The sequence below is a fragment of the Malania oleifera genome, chromosome 11 (assembly GCF_029873635.1).
Source record: "Malania oleifera isolate guangnan ecotype guangnan chromosome 11, ASM2987363v1, whole genome shotgun sequence".
NCBI lineage: Eukaryota > Viridiplantae > Streptophyta > Magnoliopsida > Santalales > Ximeniaceae > Malania > Malania oleifera.
Window position 1 is genome coordinate 12,300,965 of NC_080427.1, and position 23,557 is coordinate 12,324,521.

The 23,557-nt window shown below is 37.1% G+C and overlaps 1 non-coding gene across 1 annotated transcript; it reads right to left on the bottom strand.

Annotated features, from left to right (window-relative positions):
- Window positions 1-14,928: 14,928 nt before the first annotated feature.
- Window positions 14,929-15,007, bottom strand: LOC131143614 (small nucleolar RNA snoR28). The gene has a single exon (XR_009133599.1). It is a non-coding gene; the product is annotated as a small nucleolar RNA snoR28 (small nucleolar RNA).
- Window positions 15,008-23,557: the final 8,550 nt, after the last annotated feature.

The window sequence follows — 23,557 nt, forward strand, 5'->3', positions numbered from 1 at the left end:
GCGATGAATTTTAGGATTTTAGGAACTAAAAATAGCTTCCTTAGGCTGCTGAGAGTCTTTACCATTTATAAGATTTAATTTTTTCTATCATCATTTTTTAAAATCTTAGAATTGAGGTAGGATTAATCGCTTCAGCATTAATTCCTTATTTATTTTTCTTCCATTTTGCTTGAGATATCCAATCGAGTAGGGCTCTATTTAGTAAGGTTGGATTTAAATGCATAAGCCTTGCATGGTATCCAATAGTGGAAATGAGTTTCAAAGCTAGAGAGAGAGAGAGAGAGAGAGAGAGAGAGAGAGAGGCTCCTCGCTGGAGATTATGGAGTTCTGTGATAGTGCCCATCTTATTCAAGTGTTTGAAGTGTTATCAGGGCTGATTCTGTTAAAAGTATTGTCCACCAATAGCCTATACATAAGGTTTTGCCATGCCCATAGAACAAAGGAACTGTTTGACCCATCAAATGTGGCTTACATTTTATATAAAATGGAGAAGATAGCATTGCATCACATCATATCACATTTTTTTTTGGTAGACTATAATATGATTCCCAAAAAAAAAATTCACATATATTTATTTTTAAAAGTGTCGACATCCATTTTTATTCTCTCTTGCTTTCCTTAATAACCAAATATATATATATATATATATATATATAATATGATTCTAAAAAAAAAGAACAAAAATTCACATATATCTATTTTTAAAAGTGTTGACATCCAATTTTTTTTTATTCTCTTTCTCATTTACCTTAATAACCAAGTATATATAAATATAATATATATATATATATATAATATGATTCCAAAAAAAATTCATATATATTTAGTTTTAAAAGTATTGACATCCAATTTTTTTTTATTCTCTCGCTTTCCTTAATAACCACATATATATAATATGATTAGAAAAAAAAAAGGACAAAATTTCACATAAATCTATTTTTAAAAGTGTTGACATCTATTTTTTTTATTCTCTTTCTCGCTTATCTTAATAACCAAATATATATATATATATATATATATATATATTTTTTATATGCATATAATATGATTCCAAAAAAATATTCACAGATATTTACTTTTAAAAGTGTTGATATCCATTTTTTTATCCTCTCACTTTCCTTAATAACCAAATATATATATATATAATATGATTCCTAAAAAAAATTCACATATTTTTAGTAGTGTTGACATCCATTTTTCTTTTTATTCTCGCACGCTTTAACATTTTTTGCTTATCTGGCAGCTCTCTTAGCTTATGGGCATCATCATTAGGCAAGTACAGTATGGCTTCCTGCACATTCTCTCTTGACATGGTCTTTGATTCATAGCAATAATTTAAACCAAAAAGAAAATAACCCAAAGCTTTGATGGATAATATGAAAGGAAAGAACCCAAGAGCTTACACACATGAAATTCAATAACCATTGACAAAACAATACATATTTGATGAAGATTACAGATTACAACATTATAATTTTTTTTTTTTTTTAAAGGACAAAAGTAAGAATGGAGCATCCATGGGATAGAATAAATAGTAATAAGGGTAAGAATATGATCAAAATTTTATTTTATTTTATTTTTTCCCATTAAGAACTGAATGTGACTGTTTATCCAAGTTTTAAATCACAAATACTTAGATGGCCAAGGAATCTCCTTGCTGCCTCTTAACGCAAATGTAACATCATCACCGCCACAAAGCAAAAAAAAAAAAAAAAAAATGGTTAAAACAAAATGGTGCTCAAGTATGCAAGGCAAAAACAAAAATATGCCCTGTGGGGAGTGATCAACATTATGGTTTAATTAAAGGCACCCACACATAACTTGCATTGTTACTATGTTAACAGCACCAATTACCGAAAGTGAAGAACGGAAAGGAGAGATGGTAAAACCAGAAATGAGATCATTGTTGTGAGGAACCTACCCTGGCTCACTAGAGAAAACTAACCTTGGAAAATTGAGCTGCAGTTTTTATAACCTGTGCCTTGCTCCTGCTTCACAGATAATGATTTGTTGGGAAAAGATCGACCGAGCAACAATCATAGAAGCAAAATTTTAGCAACCATAAAATGAGACTAGATTTACGTGGTTCGGTCCACTGTGACCTACGTCCACGGGAGAGCTCAAATCTACTGAAATTATGAGGAGATTTACACAAAGAGAAGGAGGAGGCTACTGCCCTCAACTCCTCTCTCACTCTCACAAGGATTCACTCTTCCTCACACACAGCCCTCTGCACACACAACTCTCTGCACTCTGCACCTCACAACACAACACCACACAGTTACACTTCTGCAACTCACCACACACACTGCTGCAATTCACGACACCATCCACACACACATACATTACATATATATACACAAGGTGAGGGGGAAGAAGTCAAACAAAGGCTGCTGCAAAGTCACAATAGGTGGGCAGATTTGGTGGCCGTCCATCTCCAGTTCAACATTTTCTGCTGGGTGGTGCGGCTGCTGATACCCATACGAGCCACACATCCTAACAATCTCCACCTTGGCGAGTATCAACTCCCAAGTCCATAGCTCCACCTTGACACGAACTCGATCAATGCAAGTCTTCATAGTTTGGTTCAAACATCTGAACCATGCAAAGAGTACCGCCTTCTTCATCAGCAAACCGAACTCGTCTATTCGTTTCTGATGACGTACCGCTATCATCATCCGAGGTCAAACCACCAACAACTGTGGTTCCCATTAACTGATATAGCCCATGAGACTCCTTCCCAGTGAATATCTTTGAGTTGCGTCGTGTCACCTCCATAGCTCCACTTGCGACAGAGATTGGACAGCCCTTAGAATCCAACCGACTAAGGGAGATCAAATTTCTTCGCATCATTGGTACGAAGCTTACATCATCCAAAATACGAACTGCTCCAACAGGCGTCTTCAGCTTCACAGATCCGATCCCTCTGACATCGCATGAAGACCCATCACCGAGTGATACCGTACGATGAACTTCTTTGAAAGAATGGAAAAATTCTTTCTTAAAACAGACATGAACTGAACTCCCAGAGTCCAAAATCCACCCATCATCATTTGGACTGCCATGAGCATTCATGTTCTTCTTCATCAATTTTCGACACTCTTTCTTCATATGGCCGTGCCTTTTGCAGTATCGACACTGCACATTTCTTCGACTGATTTGTTGTTGTGAGCTGCTCACCGTTACAAGGGCCTCATCATTGGCATACCACGAGACATTCTCCGATACATTGATACCGTCTCCTATCTTCTTTTCTTCTTCGTATCGTTTTCTATCTTCACAGTCCCTCTTGCCCCTTTTTATCACACCAGTAACATACGACTTCGCTTGTATCTCATCCTCTTGATTTTGAACGCCATTGCTTACCTCCGAACTTTCGATCTTTGCTTCTTCCTTGTCTCTCACTGTTAGCTACCAAAGTTTGCTCATGAGACGTCACAATCGGCTTTCTTAACGTCTCAGAATCTTGAAGTGATGCCATCACATCATCCAACTTCAAGGTTTCCTTCCCCACAAGCAATGCAGTTACCAGTCTATCAAATGAAGCTGGTAGAGACGACAAAAGTAGAATTGCCTTATCTTCTTCATCAATTTTTACTCCGAGGCTCAACAACTAGGTCAAAATCTTGTTATAATCATTTATGTGATCAAAAAGGCTGATTCCCTCATTCATTCGAAGTTGATACAATTTTTTCTTCAGAAACAATTTATTGGTAAGGGATTTCGCTATATACCTTTGCTCCAATTTCTTCCAGAGCTCCATTGGTGAGGTTTCGTCTAACACCGAATACTTAACTTCATTTGCCAGACACAATCGGATTGTGCTGACTGTCTTCATCTCTAATTCGGTACAATCATCATCTTTGAAATTATCTGGCTTCTTCTCGATCAGCGGCTTGATCAAGCCTTGTTGAACCAAAATGTCCTTCATCGTGCTCTGCCATAAACTAAAGTTGTTCCGCCCATCGAACTTCTCCACCTCAAATTTTGAAGTGCCAATACCTACCATTCTTCTCCGAATCTCAATAAACGGACATAGCCAATGGCTCCGGAACGGCCGAAAACCTTTGAAATGGTTCAAGCCGCTCGAAAAACCGACCCAAAATGGCTCCGAAAAGCCCGGTCAAACTAGACAACAAAAGTCAACTTTAACGGAATATTCCTTCCTCTGACGAAATATTCCCTGACGACGTTAATGACACCGTTAACAGTGCCGTTTGCTGATGTGGCACCGCGGCTCCCACTGCTGACATGGCTCGGGCCCACCTGCTGACGTGGCCTGGGACCCACCTCCAATGGGGCCCACTGCTGACGTGGCATGGGACACCTCTTGTGGGCCCACCTACTGACGTGGACTGTACGGATTGCTGACGTGTCGCTGGGTCCCTACTGGCGTGGCCGCTGACTATGCGGATGACACAGCGCTAACGTGGCGCTTTGACGTTGGCTGACGCGGCGCTGACTCAGTGCTTACGTGGCCGCTGACGTCAGCGTCATCAACCTTTGAACGTGCGCTGGATGTTTGCCGGCGCATGGGCGCGCGTGAACCTACTTCCCGATTAGTAGCCGGTGCGTGAGAGTGCGTGCATGAGCATGGCAACGCGATCTTTCCGCCGGTGGCGCGTGGGAGCGCGTGTGTCTTCTTCCTTGCTCCGTTTGAGCTGCGGTTACTGCCGTTCGCTTCGTCTTGACGAGAGGAATGTTGTAGTGGTGTCAAAATCGAGTTTTGAGCTACTGGGCAGAGGCTCAAATTTGGGATTTTGCTTCGATCCAACGATTTTGCTCCAACCTCGCTCTGATACCATTTGTTGGGAAATGATCAACCGAGCAACAATCCTACAAGCAAAATTTTAGCAACCATAAAATGAGACCAGATTTACGTGGTTCGGTCCACTGTGACCTACGTCCACGGGAGAGCTCAAATCTACTAAAATTATGGAGAGATTTACACAAGGAGAAGGAGGAGGCTACTGCCCTCAATTCCTCTCTCACTCTCACAAGGATTCACTCTTCCTCACACACAGCCCTCTGCACACACAACTCTCTGCACTCTGCACCTTACAACACAGCACCACACAGTTACACTCTTGCAACTCACCACACACACTGCTGCAATTCACGACACCATCCACACACACATACATTACATATATATACACAAGGTGAGGGGGAAGAAGTCAAACAAAGGCTGCTGCAAAGTCACAAGAGGTGGGCAGATTTGGTGGCCATCCATCTCCAGTTCAATATTTTCTGCTGGGTGGTGCAACTACTGATACCCATACGAGCCACACATCCTAACATGATTCTGCATTCACCCAGCTTACAGCTGCCCAAAACCATCCATATAAAGAAAAGAAGTTTTAAAATTTTTACATGTGTATAAGGATTGAAAGTTTTATCGTCAATGTGCTCTATAAGCTGCTTATACTTTTATTTTTCAATATCAAAAACTGGTTTTGTAAACCAAACAGAAATGAGAATCATTCATTTTGTGATTCATGGCATTTAAAAGCACATAAATATATTGTTAAAAAATAGAATCGTACAAAACCTTGATGAGGGGAAAAAAAACAGTTCACTATAAAAAGGACAGCATGGTCATTTCTTGAAATGCTAAAATGATCTTAATTAAATAGTTGTAGTTTGATACACTATTTCAAATGCTTTCATTAAGCAAAATATGATCACTACAAATGGCTATGCAGGGACAAGGGGAGCAGCCCGGTGGCCAGGGCACTGACCAGCAACCCCATCATAGGCCACTGGCCTGTTTTCAACTCCTCACCCAGTCTGCCTTTCTCCTTCCCCTTCTCCTGCACAATCTTACATTTAGACAAAAAAAAAATAAAAGGGTCTATACAAAGACAAAAATGATAATTGATTACTTCATTGGGCCTTCCAAAGGCCTGTGCTTCAAAAGACAGTTCACGTTCAATAACTTTTTCAAATACCCAATCCAATTCACTAGAAACCAAACGTATGGCCCCAATGAGATGTCCTAAATGCATTTCAGAAGAGCCATTACTAGATAGAATACTCGTTCATGTTTTGCCTTATTAATACTTTTAGCTTACCCAACTTTGAGGAGTGTATCGCAACCAGGAAATGCTTCTCCATTGCTTGTACGGAGACATGAAACTACCACTGCCAACTGCAACAAGTTCACCAAAAAAAAAAAACTGCAATTAGTTTACAAGAAACACTAATGCAAACAATGCTTGGTCTTATATATCAAGCATTTCTAAAAGGATGTATACGAGCAAATGGATATACTGAACTAAAATGTACTAAGTATTAGATATGTTTCAGCTGTTCCCTTGAGCAACTGTTGGGGAATCGAGCTTACTCCCATAAAAGAGATGGTTTCTGTTCAAGAATTTGTGAGTTTGTCTCACATTGGAATATTTAAATAGATGATGGGTGCTAATATACATGGTTGGGCGCAAGACCCAATAGGCTTAAGCTTTTGGGTCAAGTTGGATACCCATGTGTATCAAGCACACCCATGGGCTCCTTTGGCGCTAACATTTTTTTGGGTGGAATTAAAAATTAATTAAATAACTACACATTTAAGAAGGTATCCAATATTATCATTAATATTGTATAAAATTATAAAATACAGTTTATGTAATTGGTTTTGGTTTTTCTGATTCGGTTTTTGCTGAAATCTGAAACCAAAATTGAAACCGAAACCGAAAACTGAAAAACTGAACCAAAGCATATATGGGTCCAGTTTTAGTCCGGCCGGTTGTTCGGTAAAATTTGTACACCCCCATCAGCCTCCAATTATTTTTCCAGCATTTTGATGAATGCTGGAAGAAAAAAGGTATTCCCCCACCTTGTAAAACACTGCCTTCAAGTTCAATGTCAGATATCAAAGACTAGAATTCAAAATGTCAGTAGGCCAGCAACACAAATAACAGACAAAGCAGGGGAAACTTGACAAACTGACCTTTTCAAAAGTAGTTTCACCCATTCCTGTTTTATAAAACTCATGCACCATAACTATCAAAAATATTTTACTAACTTTGCGAAAACTTTTCATTACCTGTACTAAAAGAAGGAATATTCTGTTAAATACACCCAATTGCAGTGATGCAGACTTCATCCATCATCACTACACCCTCTTCCTTTATATTATGCATATAAATTTCGTTGTGCCCTCCTTCAACATTTCGTTATATGTCAAAGCAAATAAGAATGTAAATTCCAAAAGAAATAGCACATGATTGAACATATCATTAGCTTTACCTGTGTTGCAGCAAAATGGTGACCCATTAAGTGAGAACTGCCTATTAGGGGCAAGCATAAAATATTTCTTGAAAAACAAGAAGCTAATTTTGGAAGCCATGGATGGTCTATTTGATCAAATATAACATATCCAGTAGGGCAGAATAAAGTATATGAAAATGGTATAAAAAGGGATATATAGCAACAAAATAAAGCATCTAACTTTAAGAGAAGCAAATATCAGAAATTTTGAATCCTACACAGTATCGATTGTTAAATGGTCATCATAGTCTAACATACTATATGTAATGCGTCTGCTCACACTCCCCTCCCCAACCCCTTTTTGGCACTGCAACAAGAAAATAAATCTAAGTAAACTAAAAAAAAAAAAAACACTTAGAAAGCTTGGTAGCTTTTTAAGATTATTTTTCAAACAAACTTACAATGCCACATGATTACTTAAGCACCCAACTATACAAATGGCTGCCAAACATGCGCATAACCTTCATTTGTCATGTTTCCATGATTTTTCGAAGGCCTATAACTGAGGTCGGCAGAAATTATAAATTAAATATTTAAGTACTTTGGAAGAGAGTGCTTGGAACCAGGAACAAAGTCTAGTTTTTTCAAGTACATTGTTGGCGATGTGATGTAGAACAGCAACAGAACTTTATAATAGAGGAAGAATTGAGAGAATTATAGAAGAGAAACATAGAGAGGAGAGAAGAAGAAATAAGAAAGGAGAGGGAAATTGATGCTGCAGGCAGAATGCAGGGACAGAACAGAGAACAGCAGGAGAGTGAAGAACAGAGGCAGAGAGAATTAGATACATAAAAGTGAAGGGAAGAAGGAAGAAGGAAGAACGAAGAAGAAAAAAGGAAGGAGGGCGGGCTGCGCAAGAGCAAGAGAGAGAGAGAGAAAGGGAGAGGGAGAGGGAGAGGGAGGGAGGAAACTGAAAGTACAATCTGATTCAAACGACCGTCCAACTTACAAACCTGTATTTATATCTACTACTACTAGCACATATTTACATACAAACCCCCAATAAAACATGAAATTACACAATACAAAGGAGAATCTAATACAAATACAATGTCCTAAATCTGTGCCTAAAATAAGTGTGCCGAATGGGCGGCCAAAAAGATGTGGGCAGTCTTCCGTCATACTCCCCCAGCTGAAAAGAATTCTGCTCCAGAAATTGTCACTATAAATGTGACTATAACAACTGACGAGTGCTTTCATGGACAACATCCTTAGTAAGCCATATAGCATCCAAACCAAGATGACCTCTCCACTGAACAAAGTATCGTTAAAAACCACCCTAAGGAGACATCACAAACTCACCACTCAAAATAGACTCTACTGTCTCTTGTAGCTGAGAAATAGGAGACTGAGCCATAAGCACCAAAAGGCAAAGCAACAGGTGTGGTGCCTCAGTAAGGTGCCAAATCCTCCACATTGAAATATGAACTAATGGTCATATGAGTAGGCAAATTAAGTAAACATGCATTAATTCCAAGTTTTTTAAGGATGGAGAAAGGGCCAATGGCATAGACTTGGAGCTTTTGAAATGAATTTCTAGGGTAACATTCAAGTCTAACGTGAACCATGACACTATTGCCTATATTAAAGTCTCTAGCTCTATGATGCACATGTACAGAAAGTTTGTATTCCATATTAATCATGGCAAGTTTTCTCCTAACCTCCGTATGCAACTCATGAATTTGATAAACAAGAATCAACAAGCTCTAAAATATGGGCCTTTGCTAGGAAAGGAACAAGATCAATGGATGCACAAGGTTTGTAACCTAACACACACTCAAAAGGACTCTTATTTGTGTACCTATTCACAAAATTATCATTAGCAAACTCAAAAGTAGATAGCACCAAGTCCGAATTGCCCTGTTTTTCTCCCACTACACACCTAAGCGGGCCACTAAGACTACAATTCACAACCTTGGTCTGACCATCAGTTCAGGGGTGGCAAGCAGAAGAAAACATCAAGTGAATCCCACACATTTTTCAAAGCAACTTCCAAAAGTAACCAGAGAACATGATATCCCTATCAAACACTACGGAAGTTAACAACCCATGCAATTTGACAACCTCTTTATAGAATAATATAGCCAAATGGGATGCATCAGAAGTCTTATTACATGAGATAAAATGTACCGTCTTGGAAAACCTATTAACAACAACAAATATGGAATATGTCCCATGGCTGTCTCATAGAGTACAAGAACAAAATCCATACTTAGGTCTCTCTAACATATGTTTGATAATGGAAGAGGGGTATAAATAACAAAGTTGTCTCCCCTAGATTTGGCTAAATGATAGGTGCACCACTGAGACACTATCCAAGCAACATGCAATGGTTCTATCCCTTCCTAGATGACCAACAAACCCTTCAACATGCAATTCCCAAACTAAGAGATCTCTAAAAGAAGTACATGCAATGCATGACCTAGTACCTCTAGATAGGAATCCCTAATGGACAATGAAATCTACAAAAGCTCCATGACAATCCTCATTCATCTCCTTAAAGATAAGCCCAAAATCCGAAAAAGTAGAATGCCAATCCTTCCACTGACTTTCGTTCTCATGATATGGAAAATAATTAAGGCCATCAGCCGCCTTATTCTCAAAATTCAAACGATGTTTAAGAACAAAGACGTCCTCCTTAAGAAATTGTACCCAACTAACATGTTTTGCACTAAACTACTTCTCTTAGCTCGAATATCACAAAACAAGGTGGTTAGAAAAAAGTCCAAAGTTTTGGGATAACGAGTAATATCTCTGATGTTGAAGGGATCTCACAACATCATAAAACTCTTCATTATACATGCTATATCTCTCATAGCATCTGAGAGTTTTTAACTAAAAAAATGCTATAATGTATCCCTCCTGAATCAAAACCCTCCTATATACCTACTCGAGAGGCATCACAAGCCACCCCAAACTCTAGTAAAGTTGAGATGCCTAAGTATAGGGTCATCTTCAGCTTGACATATCTAAAAGCTCTAGGAGCTAAAGTGATCCAATGAAACTCCCCTTTCTTCAAACGTGCAATGATGGAATCATGACGGTGCCAAAATGATTCAGCCAATGGAAAATTAGGTCATGAAAGCTACAAACCTCAGGAAAAGTTCTATGCTTAGGCTACTCTCTAATGGCCATAAACTTATTAGGATAGTGGCTATTCCGTGATCCTAATGTACTTGTTGAGGTTAGAAAAATTCACTCTCCTTAAAGTGGCAAAGACCTCATGAAAATGTATTAGGTGCTCCCTCCCTAGCCTTACTCTAGACTAGCATAACAATGAAATAGAACACTAGGAATTTTCATCTGAATGACTACAAAACATGTGTCATAACCCTCATAAAAGTATTAGGAGCACCGGAGATCCAAAGGGCATGACTAACTACTCAAAGTAGACCATCCTAGGTCTTAAAGGCCATTTCCCACACATCTCCATATCCACTGTGCAGGTCAATCTTGGAGAAATAAATAGAGTCCTCACGTCTAGGTATAGGGAACCTATACTTGATGGTAATTTTGTAAATGTTTGTACCATCCACACACATCCTCCAAGATCCATCCTTTTTTCTAGAATTGGAAAAACTAGTACTGCACAAGGACAAAGGTTTTGTCTTACGATGCCTTTGTCAAGGAGTTCTCTTACCTGCCTATTCAAATCAGCACTCTTTGAGTCCATCCTATACTATAGCAAATTAGGTCGTTAACCTGGATTGAGATCTACGGCATACTAAATGTCTCATATGCCGTTCACTAGGTAATTCATTGGGTACTTCAAAAAACACAACTAACAACTCCCCTACCTTTGTATGCTCCCATGGAAACTCTTGATCCTAAGAAAAAACTTTGTCAGTGACAATTGCTAAAAATACACCTACTTTCAAAGCTCTCTCATTCAAAAGCCTTATGATCTACCAAGTGAATGCTTCTTTGAACTAGGACATGAAGAGCTATCTTATCACTAAACTAGGGTCTTTAGGAGTGGGCTTGATAGGGAACAAAATGATCTGAGCTTGATAGGGAACAAAAAGATCTTCTTATCTTTATGCCTAAACACGCGAGTGTTTTCCCAATAGTTTTCAAATAGAGATTTGAATCATGAATTGAAATCCCAATTTCATGAATCAAGAATCAAGCATCGAATCATAAGATTTGATACAAAGTTTGAAAAATCGATTCCAAATGGTTTACATATATGTACAATACATTGAAATTTCAACAAACATGGATCATCCATGCTGATAATTGGAATGAAGCTAGCCTTTGAAGCAAGTTTTGTAGGCCTAAATCCTACCATGATCTATTAAACTCATGCATATAATGGTATGCGAGAAAAAAACTAGACATATCAACAAGATATACAATGATCTAACCATTCCACCTTTATCAAGTATCAAGTTATGCTAGCGTCTATGAAACTATAATGTTACTCAAAACTAAAGCACTAAGTGTAAGAGCTCAAGATACACTAAAAAGTAAGATAAGGACCAGTGAAAAATTTTAAAAAATTGAACTTCGTGTTTATGGTGTAAGTCTACATGTTTAACAATAGAAAATTCATGCATATGCTTTCTTTAAGAAAAATAAGGATAAGAATCAAGAAAAACTTAATGAAAACATGAACAATATGGTTTTTAAGGGAATGAATCAATAAACAAAAATAAAAGTTTGAATTTTATGATGTTTAATTAAAAAAATAAACAAAACTTACTAAAATATAAAAACTAAATTTTAAATCCAAAGGAGTAGAGAGGGCGACGTGCCAACCAAAAGCTCGCCCAACTTTGGTTTTTCTTCTTAAGATTGATTTCTTGTGCGAAATGAGAGGACCAACAAACTTCTTTCTTCTCTCTTGGAGGACAGAACTCATTTAAATAGCAAATAGAAGGACCCCATGAAAAAAGAAAAAAGTCAAAAATCTTTAAAGATAAGCTTTATAAGAGTTGCATCTGAATCGTACGATTCATATGATTCGATTAAATTCACCAATTCACTACGTGAATGTTATGATTCACCTCAATTCACTGCCTTTTGCGATTCTCCCATGAAATTCAAACTGTTTTATCCCTTTCTCGATACGAATCATACAATTCTAACAATGGTTTTCTCTACTATGATTGGTTACATCATGATCAAATAACCATGGACACCCTAAATAGGACATGAGCCATGTCCATCAGGAGTACATCATAGAAAACCCTATCCTTATAATTTCCCGTTTGGACAAGTATAAGGCACATCTCAATGACAAGTAGAATTGTCCAATTTACCTAATTCACTCTAAAAGTTGTGGCTCTCTCTTCATCTTCTTAGATAAGCTTTGGAAATCAAATTCATGCTACTACCCTCATCAATAATTAGCTTGCATGTCCTATCTCCAAATTGAAAATAAAAATGTCGAAAATAATGGTCCATTTCCACTTTTCACCATCCATAGCAGTGAATATGACACACCTAACCACACTAACTTGGTTGTCATCCTCCTCAAAATCATCAACAAGCTCACCTTCATCTTGAGTATTCAATGGAGTATACAATTGGATCTTCACAATCAGGCATGTCATCAATGAAACACTAGAGCTAAGGCTTGTTGGGAACAATGGGCAGCAATGTGACATCTAGCGTGGCAATAATGAGATTGTCTAGATGAGCTACTAGCCTAAGGAATACTAGACCTACTAGAGCAAGCAACATGTGATGGGACTCTATTTGCTTCACAAAACTCTCTCGAGGTAGAGTGGACGGTGATAGACCTAGACCAAGGAAATGATTTGAAATGGTGATATTCACTCACCTAAGATGAAGATCTATGAGGAGTCTTAAGGTATTTTGTTATGGCAAGAGTTTTCCAATAAGCTGTCTCTAAAGACTTGGATGAAAAAAAATTCAACCTCTTTCCTAACATTCTCCTTAAGATCATTGATGAACCTAGTAAAATTGTGATGCATGATCTCAACAATACCACTCCTAAGCATTAGCTCCTCAAATCACTCAATATAGCTTGCTATAGTGGTGGCTTGTTGATTGTTCAAAAGCTTCTCTTTCAATCGTTGTCTATTCCCATTCGGTAATAGGAAGTTTACCCAGTAATTCCAAGGTTTGTTGCACAATTTGCCAATACATTTTGGCTAGTCCTACAAGTTGCACCTTGACAAACCGAACTTTGTCCTCACCCTATATACAGTACCACTCAAAGTAATCCTCATCTCCCCTAATCAATCTAAAAAGGAATTTGGGTACAATTTCCATTATAGATATCCACATCTATCTTCACTCGTTTTGAAACATATCCATAGTCATCTAACCATGTGTAGGGAACTGTGAACATGCTTGGAATTAGGTTGATACCCTACATTGTCAAACTCCATCTCCCCTACTCAATCTAAAAAAGGAATTTGGGTACAATTTCCATCATAGATATCCACATCTATCTTCACTCGTTTTGAAACATCTCCATAGTCATCTAACCATGTGTAGGGGAATGTGAACATGCTTGGAATTAGGTTGATACCCTACATTGTCAAACTCCTCAAAGCTACCTTTCTCAAATATGGACCCTAGATTAAATAGATGCTAGAGGGACTAGACTGATCTAACGGCCTGTTTTGGAGCTTGACTCATCATATTAGGTGCTACAGGAACTCTTTAAGTGGAAAGAATACCCTAGGCTGAAATTAATTGTTCCAAGCCATCTACCTAACAATTTTTGACTTGGGGAAACTGTGTAATGAGCTCAAATTTTTAGCCCAACAAATCTTAAAGAGTATCTAACCAGACAAAGAAAGATATGGTATCAATTGGTGCAAGTTCGGTGGGAATGGGTTTAGTGTTTTCGTTGGTAGCCACGGGTAATGCAATATGGTACAATGATGCTAAAGAAGACTAAACTTAACTACAAGTAATATGAATCCTAAATTACTATGACGAACACACCTGAAGCTATCGAACATGATGGATTTGAATCGACATGGTCCTAACTCTTGCATAATATGAAAAGTATGGGTATGAAAAAGGATTCAAGCAATGAATTAGCTAAAGGAATTCAAAAGACAAAGGGCAGATTTTTTTTTTTTTAAATGGTAACAAAAGACTCGGAATTATGCAAATTACTAATTTTCCTAATCATGCAAACATTAATCAAAATGAATGGGAGAAATTTGTTACCTCGCCAAGGATCTTGAACACAAACTGCAATGATTATCAAGCTTTCAGCATAGTCGCACAATTTCTCAACTCCCAATTCCTCAAATCCTCACAAACAGCATTGAAACAGCACCAAATTGGCCTGAATCCAATGTTAGCTTTGTAATTATCCTCTAAAAACAAGCATCATGCCCTAATGCCTGATTTTCCTCATTATCACGTGGCTGGAAGCAATGTCTCATGAGTTTGGAAAATGCAGGAGAAAGTCAGCAACTCCCTCATGTGTGGCTGGCGCGTGGGCCGCTGACAAGGCTCCTCTAGCAATTAAATTCCAGATGGTAGCAAATCAGTGCTGGGGAGTTGAGTGATGCTGGTGGTGTGTCAAGAAAACAATGGCAAATATGTGATTTAAGAAGAACCTTCGGGTGGCATGTGGGGGCACATCCCTTTGTCGGATGAAGGTAAAATTGCAGGGGAGGTGTTTTCAGAGGTGTGACTGGTAGTGTAGGAGGTGCCGTAAATTGCATGATGATTGGCAAGACGCTTAAAACTTAGCCTCATATTCATATTCGCATAGAAAGACATCATCCCCTTCATTGTTGGCCTTAGAAAAATCTTTTGGGTTCTCATGACATACCAATGCCTAAGAATGCATTCCATCTGCAGCCCATAAGGACCTCTTAAAGCCATCACAGGGATGTGATGAGAAAACAAGTATTGACCTGAGTACTCACTTGGATGTAAGATTACTTGAATAGAGAAATCTTTACTCATTTTTCACTTACACTCTTCTTTATGGTTTATATTAGACCCTCGCTAACAAATAAAAGTTTTCCTACCAATAAAGGGTGATCTGCTACCTGTCAACATAATTCTCCAATCTGTACATATTACACCATCCCAAGAAAAGATTTGTTTAGAATGCTTTCAACAGTAAATACAAATATGTGAGGTTGAGTGAAGCCATATACTTAGAAGTTTGAGCCTTGTGCATCTAAACTAGATGCTTTCCATTTGAGGATAAACATTTATAATTTTAAGAACCACACTTATCATTCCAGCATTTATAATTTTCCTAGGTTTAAAAATCTTTAGTGTCACTCAATATTTCCACAAGGGTATGGGTATAAAACTAGAGATGAAAAAGACAGTCATAACCTTCAGAAAATAAAGGTACAATTAAATTGCTCATTCATTCTCCTCTAAGACAAGCACCCCATCACTTGCTTTCATACTACTATAATGTTATGTATTCTTTGCTGCTTGATAAATTTCTTCTTTTACCTTCAAAAATAATATTAGTCCAATTGATATATTTCAACTGAGGAAAACTTCATATTTATACAATGAATTCAAATTTCTATATTATCATTTAATCATATGGTCGCATCATTGTAGAGAGAGAGAGAGCCATCTAAAGCACATACGCACGATTAGTTATGAGTGCAATTTTAGAAATGTATTTGCGTTTTTTAAGGAAAATTGCATAAGTTACATTGGAAAATTATAGAATTTTTCTGCTTAAGGTTCATAGCATAATAATTCACTAAATGGGCACAAGAATTTGCCTGTAATTGGGGACACTAGACAATTGAAAGATTTCAAAGTAACATTTACCTCGAAAAGAAATGAAAATATAGAAAAGTAATTACAAGGGGTGGCATATATCACCCCAATATCATCAAAATCATTAGTGCAACAAAGTTCCTTCCTCAGATTATGCGGTTGTCTTCCTGCTGCAGTCTCTTTAAGAATTATATACCAACACACCTTACACCAATACGTATTGTCCACCTCTTTCCATAATCTACAATCGCCAAAAAAATCAAGTTCCACCCACCACACACACAAACACACATATTACCTGAAAAATAACAAAAGAATAAAAAACCATGTAACTTGTATTTTGGTTTGGATGTGTGGACATTGTACCTTTCAATATGAGTTGCCCATAAATCAATATAGAGAAGCTTCTCTCGCGCTAATCTCATCAGTTTTTTCCCCCTTGGAGGCATCGAAAACTCTATTGACTTGCCTATTTTTCTAGCCTCACAAAACTGACAAATCCAATCCCCTTTTGGAACCTCTTTCAAATGTGACCTCAAGCATTTCAAATCAAACCCACCCAGTCAATCATCACAGCCCTGCCAGCTTTAAAGCACACTTGACAATCCTCAAGGTTAGGAACCTCCTCATCGGAGCTCACGCCCTCCCTCCTATTTACATACACATCATCTCCCACCTCAAACTCACCTCCATCTTATACAAACTTCTTGTAATACACCCGCTTCTTCTTATTCTTCTCACCATTCCCATTCCTCAAAATCCCACCCATGGTTTTAAATCCCTTTGCCTCGTAGCCCCTTTTTCTCTTATTAGCATCAGATTGGTCAGGCGAGACTGGAGAGAATGAACACTTAAAATTCTATTGCATTCTAGCAGATACTGAGCTCTTTGTGGTGTAATTTTGAACATTATTATTTGCATTTTTCAGGAATGTTTTGAGTAAACCCCAATGATATTTGTCGTTGCAATGATCTACGAGGAGCTAATGATCTACTAGTGCTACGATTTTTGGTGTAGAGATTTGCCGAGATGATCAAGTTTTGTTGGGTCGGTGTAACAAAAGAGGCCAAAGGTGACATGTTGGGGTTTAATTGAGTTGCTTTAGCTTTCTTGGGGATTGTACTGACGATATTTTAGGGTTTCCGCCATGGCCGTCATGAGCCAAACTTGTTCAGGGCATTATACTTGCTGCTTATCTCATGTGTTAGGTATGAGTTTCCATAATATAAATACTAGTGTAGGTTTATTTTCTAGTAGTAGTTTCTTTTTATGTCAAATAAAGTAGTATGACTTCTCAGTCACTTTAATATTTCCTAATGTTAGAGTGAGAATTGCATATAAAGCTTTTTAGGAGAAGGTGAGTGTTCATCAACTTGTAAAACTCACTAGGTATTATCAATGTGTTTATCCTACTTGCCTCCCTCGCTAGACACAAAATGTTAACAAAAGGTGTTGTTAATGAATTGCGTTGCTTCAATGTTTACTGTTTAATAGCCGCTGCTTTCATAATTACTTATTACTTCTGCTTACATTTGATTGAATGATAATGAAAGTGTTTCGTGTATTAATTGTGGTAAACGATAGACTAACTAGTTAAACAATAGTGCTTTAACTAGTGCTACATAGTCCATTCACAAAAATGTGAAATAGTCGGCTTGTGACACCTAGTATCAGAGCTCGATTAGTTGCTAATTGAATTTAGTTACCTTCATTGTGGGATTTGGAAAGTTTTGATAAATGACCATGGCACCAAACAATGCTGAGAGAATCAGTATGCCGGAAGCATAGGCTGAGACGATAGCCAACAAATATGACCACCGAGATGGCCCAACTGAGGGGACTTGTTGATGAAGTGAGGGAATCACAAAAGTATCAAGCAAGTTTGATAGGTGAAATGTTAGAGGACTTTCACCATACTGTGGAAACTTTGCAATCTTGGATAGTTAATCTGGATGCAAAGATAAATCTGATGGTTCTTGCTATGGGAAACTCTAACACTCTGAGGTTTAGTAAAACCAAGGTACTAGAACAGAGGACATCTAGGGGTGCTTGTAATGCCAAGGAGTTGGAGAACTTCTTGTTTGATATGGAGCAGTACTTTCACGCTATGAGGGCAACCTCAGAACATGTAAAAGTGGATATTGCGATCATGTACTTGGTTGGTGATGTCAAACTGTGGTGGCGTACTAAGTACAATGAAATTGAAAATGGACGATGTGTTGTGGATTTTTGGGTAGACTTGAAGAGAGAGCTCAAGGCCCAATTCTTTGATGTTGGATATCAGGGACATGTCGAAAAAGGAAAAACTATTATATTTTCTCAAGGGGTTGAAACCATGGGCAAAAATAGAACTTCATAAGCAAAGAGTTCAAGACTTTTCTATCACACAAGCTGCCGCGGAGCGCTTGACTAACTATGCTGGTGATATTATCGCTTCATCCAAAGAGTTTAGCGTAGAGGAAACAATGGAAAGTCTTTCAAGAAGGGCAAACCCAAATGTGGGGGATCCGACTATAAAGCACCAACTTCAAAAGAAGTTTCATCATCTCGAGAGTTCAACACACCCAATGGAAAGAGTAAAATTTTGTGTTACTTGTGTTGAGGCCCTCATAGAGTTTTTGAATGTCTTCACAAAGCAACACTTAATGCCTAACGAGCTTCCACTATGGAGCAAGTATTGGAAAGTGATGGGGAAGAGGAGGATACCCCAACCATAGGTGCAATGCAGCAGGTGAACACATTGTAAAAGCATACAAAAGCATCGAAATTTACACAAGCAAATGGATTGATGTTTGTGGACTTGAGGATCAATGGAAGAGTACCCCCATGTTGTGCAAATCAATGCACAGCATGCGAGAACTGATCATGCAATGCAGCAACTAATGATAAACAATAAGGAAATACAATCACACAGATTGTGAGGAAAGAAACAAAACAATGACATAACGGATTAACGTGGTTTGACAATTTTCATACGTCTATGGGAGCATTTAGCTGTAATTTTCACTATCTTCAAAACCAGGGTTACCGCATTGTTTATATGCTAACCCTTACATACAGAGTACTTAGAAAGTTACCTAAATACTCCTGTATCAACTCCCAGAGATTTTCCCTTCAAAACCTAAACCTATTCAACTTTCCAATTCAAAATTTAAAAACAGCGCCAAGCAAAACCATCGATGGATTTAGATAAACCATCGATGGTTTCTTCCCGAGACCAAACTATTTATTATCTCTACCAAATTGTTGACAGTTTCTTCCAGACCCTGACTCTGTCGATGTAATTTTGCAAACCTTCAACAGTTTCTTATTCAAACCAACTTCTCTATTTTCCAAACCATGTTTTCTTTGTACATGTGTTCCACTCAAAATATGAGCTACATACCATAACAATATCCACCTTGGCGAATATACACTCCTTAGGAGAAAACAAAACATAACCGTAACTCCACTTGGGACGATAGGTTGGGATGCCTCTTGTGTAGAAACCCGAACCCGAAAAATAAAAAGGAAATAAATAAGAAAAGAAGTAAGGAATATTTAAAAAGAGAAACAAGCAAAACTCATTGACGAAAGCAGCAAAACTCGTTGACGAATCTCCTATTTTTGTTGACGAGTTCCATCTGTGACTCGTCGATGAAGTTCAGTCGTCGTCAACGAAGAAATCCTAAGGGACAATAAATATCATGCTTAAGGTTTGTCGATGAACCCCTCGTTCGTCGACGAATGTGCTTTTGCAACTCGTCAACGAATGCTCCTTTTGTTGACGAAGGTGGCCAAGTCAATGACTTATAAAAGAAACTAAGGAAGATATTTTTTTAAGAAAAATAAAAAAATTCTGTGAATTTTAATGTTATCCCAAGAGGGGGGTGAATTGGGTATTTTAAAAAATTAAGTCCTTCAAGTTCTAATTTTGAAAATCTACAATTACCCAATTACAAGATGCTTGATAATTTGCTCAGTGTTTCACAATTTATTGATTTAGTGTGTTTCTTTATTAAGCAATTAACACTGTTCAATTACACACACTCTAAGTTACGTCTTAATTACATACAATACACAATAATTTAAGCGCAATGTGGAAATTTAAAAAGAGTTAAGGGTAAAAGAGAACTAACACAATTTTACGAGGTTCAGCCAACCCGGCCTACGTCCTCGCCTTGAGTAACCCACTTAAAGATTCCACTAAATCTCTACTCCTTTAACTGGGATGGAGCTTCCCGTACAATTTTCTACTTACAAGAGGTAGAGATTCCTCCTACTCCACTGCTTACAAGAGGCGTAACTTCCTCCTCAACCCCGGTTCACAGCCCGAAGCGTGAATACAATATAAGAATACAATTTCTGCAAAAACTCAAATGTTTCTACACAAAGCTAGTGAGTACAATAGAAACCTAGCACATATTTAATATGATAAAACTTGAAACTCAATATGTATATAATGATAAAATCATTATATAAATAATGATATGCATCAGAAATTTACCCTTTAATTAATTTCACCCAAAAATAATTTCTTATACAAAAAAGCTTTGGAGATCTTAGGGTTCGATCTCAGAATACTTTATGTAAGAATAGAAAATAAGATCCTTTCAAAAATAATCTTGAATAATGCACAGTTCTATGTTCTTGCTATCAAAAAATTTGTAAAGTTGAATCTTTGAATGAATATATGACTTTGAATATTGCAGAAATTTAAACAATATTTTTCAAAGATATTCCTCAAGAATATGTATTTAGAAGCTCTTAGTGTTTGCAATTAAATATTATTATTTTTTTTGTAATAACCAAATAGCAAATCTTTGAATGAAAATATATTTAAACTTTCTCAAAGATTTTAGTTTTAAACAAAAAAATTTTCTCAAGTCTTTTATTCAATCAATGAATATAAAATGCATAGAGTATGCTTTTTGCTTCCAAGAAATATATTAAATGAATACGTACGGGAAACAAAAAATAAGATCAAAATGCTTAAAATACTCAAACCTCAATACCCAAGTAGTTTGCAAAATATATGCTTGATTGCCTTTTGAAAATCAATGTAACACAAGCTCAAATTTGATGTGAATAAGCTGAAGTGCAGGCTTATATGTTGTAATCACTTAAGATGCAAGCTTGTATATTGCAATATGTTCAAATCACTCAAGATGTAGGAGAATACATCTGTCCTAGGGTTTAGAGGTTGTTTTTATAAGTAATCTCAGCCTTAGGTTAAGTCCTGATTGTTGGATCAATTATATTAAGTAAACAATCCGCGTGTTTTCTCGCTGAAGCGCTGTTCTGCGCCAATAGTTCGTCGACGAAAGGACGCCTTCGTCGATGAGTGATCAACACTCATTCATCGATGTGAACCTAAGTTCATTGAAGAGAGACGTATCTGAACTTTTTAGGTTCTCGGTATTTTTCGTCGATGAGACAGCAATGTTCATCGCCGAATGGCCTTCATGCGTTCGTCAATGAGGCCATGGGGTTCGTCGATGAGGCCTCTAAAATTTCATTCAACCTAGAACTAATGTAAATGAATCTTTCATGAAGTGCATGAGTCCTAAGGTCTGTCTAGTGAATGTTTGAGCTTCAAATTATATCATATGACATATGTAGATACATTCAATTCTAAATACCCATTCCCATTGAAGATCTTGAACTTGAAGCTTGCTTCTTCATCCTTTTATTCTTCTAGTTCCATGGATTGAGCTAAATGATATGTACTTTAGATTCCTCGTGGCTTCCATGTCAAGCTTATCGTTCGTGCATTCTAAAATATGATTCTATTCACAAACTCAATTGCACATGTCAAATACCAAGTGATTTATCATTATCAAAACAGGATTGGACTCATAAAGTCAACAATCTCCCCCTTTTTGATGATGACAAACACACGAGCAAAAATGGGTTACGCCTAACAAGGCTTCCCTTAAGATAATGCATAATTTAGAATTCAGCAATATAACAATATAGTTTACACATAATGAAGTTCATACACATTGTAAAATATGCAATATTTTTGCTAGAACAACTACTCTCTTTTTGACTTTTTGAAAAAATCTCCCCCTTTATTTCAAAAGAAAAGAAAAAAAAAAATTTTTCGTTTACAAACTTCTCCCCCTTTTGACAAAGGAAAGCAAAGTAGCCATTTTTGCTTACTAACTTTCTCCCCCTTTTTTGACATCAACAAAAAGGTATAAAAAAAAAAAAAATTGTTCTAACATAAATATATCTCATCTTTGCAATCAAAATACATTTCAACCTTTACGTTTCAAAATTGTGTTGCTGAATATATCTCCCTATGTTATTCAAATTACTTCTCCCCCTTGCTAATGTATATATGTGTTATTGAATCAAATTTCAATGTGAACATACACAGTGTATCAATTTACATATACATGGATAAGCAAATCAGCCATTAAAGTCCAAAGGTTTATGTGAGCACCAACATGTGTCATGTGTCTATAAAAATTTAACATGCAATAACCATGCTTTGAGTTTAATACCAAATGTGAGAAAATTTGCCAAATGTGAAAATTTTAACCAATTGTTAATTTTAATGTAAGTTGCTTCCCCTTGATTATGTAGTCTAATGTAACTCTAGGCAACGTCTCAACTATGCACCAGACATAATTCACGTCTAATTTGGATAAATCTATCCTCCGAAAGTGGTTTCGTGAATATGTCTACCCATTGTTCATTTGTGCATACAAACTCAAGTGTCATATATCCTTTTTACATATGATCACAAAGAAAATGATGTATACTTTCTATATGTTTAGTTTGTGAATGTGATATAGGATTCATTGAGAAGTTTATTGCACTCATATTGTCGCATCTTATAGGAACTATGCCATAGTGTAATCCAAAATCCATAAGTTGTTTCATATAAAGCATTTGAGCACAACAACTTCCAACCGCTATATATTCTGCCTCAGCTGTGGAAAAAGCAATTGAATTTTACTTCTTTAAAAACCAAGATACTAATGAATGTCCTAAGAAATGACATGTACAACTCGTACATTTTCTATCCACTTTACTACTGGAAAAATCAGCATCCCCTAGAATTGGACTTCCATATGGTGGCATCCTTTCATTAGTCTTTGCTCACTTCCAAGTTGTCACTCCATCTTCCAAGCTAGTAAAATGAACCCATTATAATGTATTTTTCTCAACTACTCTAAACAGAATGGGTTACAAGAAGTACACTGAGGGATGGATGTTTAGGAGAAATAGGCCTGCACGACCGGAACCAGAAGAACCTAATCTAGCTCCAAAAGAAGCTAATATGCCTGCATGGTTTCTTCCATTCTATCAGCACTATTCTAGTTTTAGTTCTGACATGAGGGCTGGCTTCACCTCTCTTCAAGACAAAATCTCAAATATTGATGATAAGTACTCTTTACAGGATAAATGTCTTGACAAAATAGAACAACATGTCACTAGTTCAACACCAAATGACACTAATTCAAATAAAGAGAGTGATAAAAATGATGATGGCTCACAAAAATCATCAAATGAAGATTCATAGGCCCAATCAGATGAAGACTCTGCTGAAAGATAAGAAGAAGAAGAAGAAGAAGAAGAAGAAGAAGAA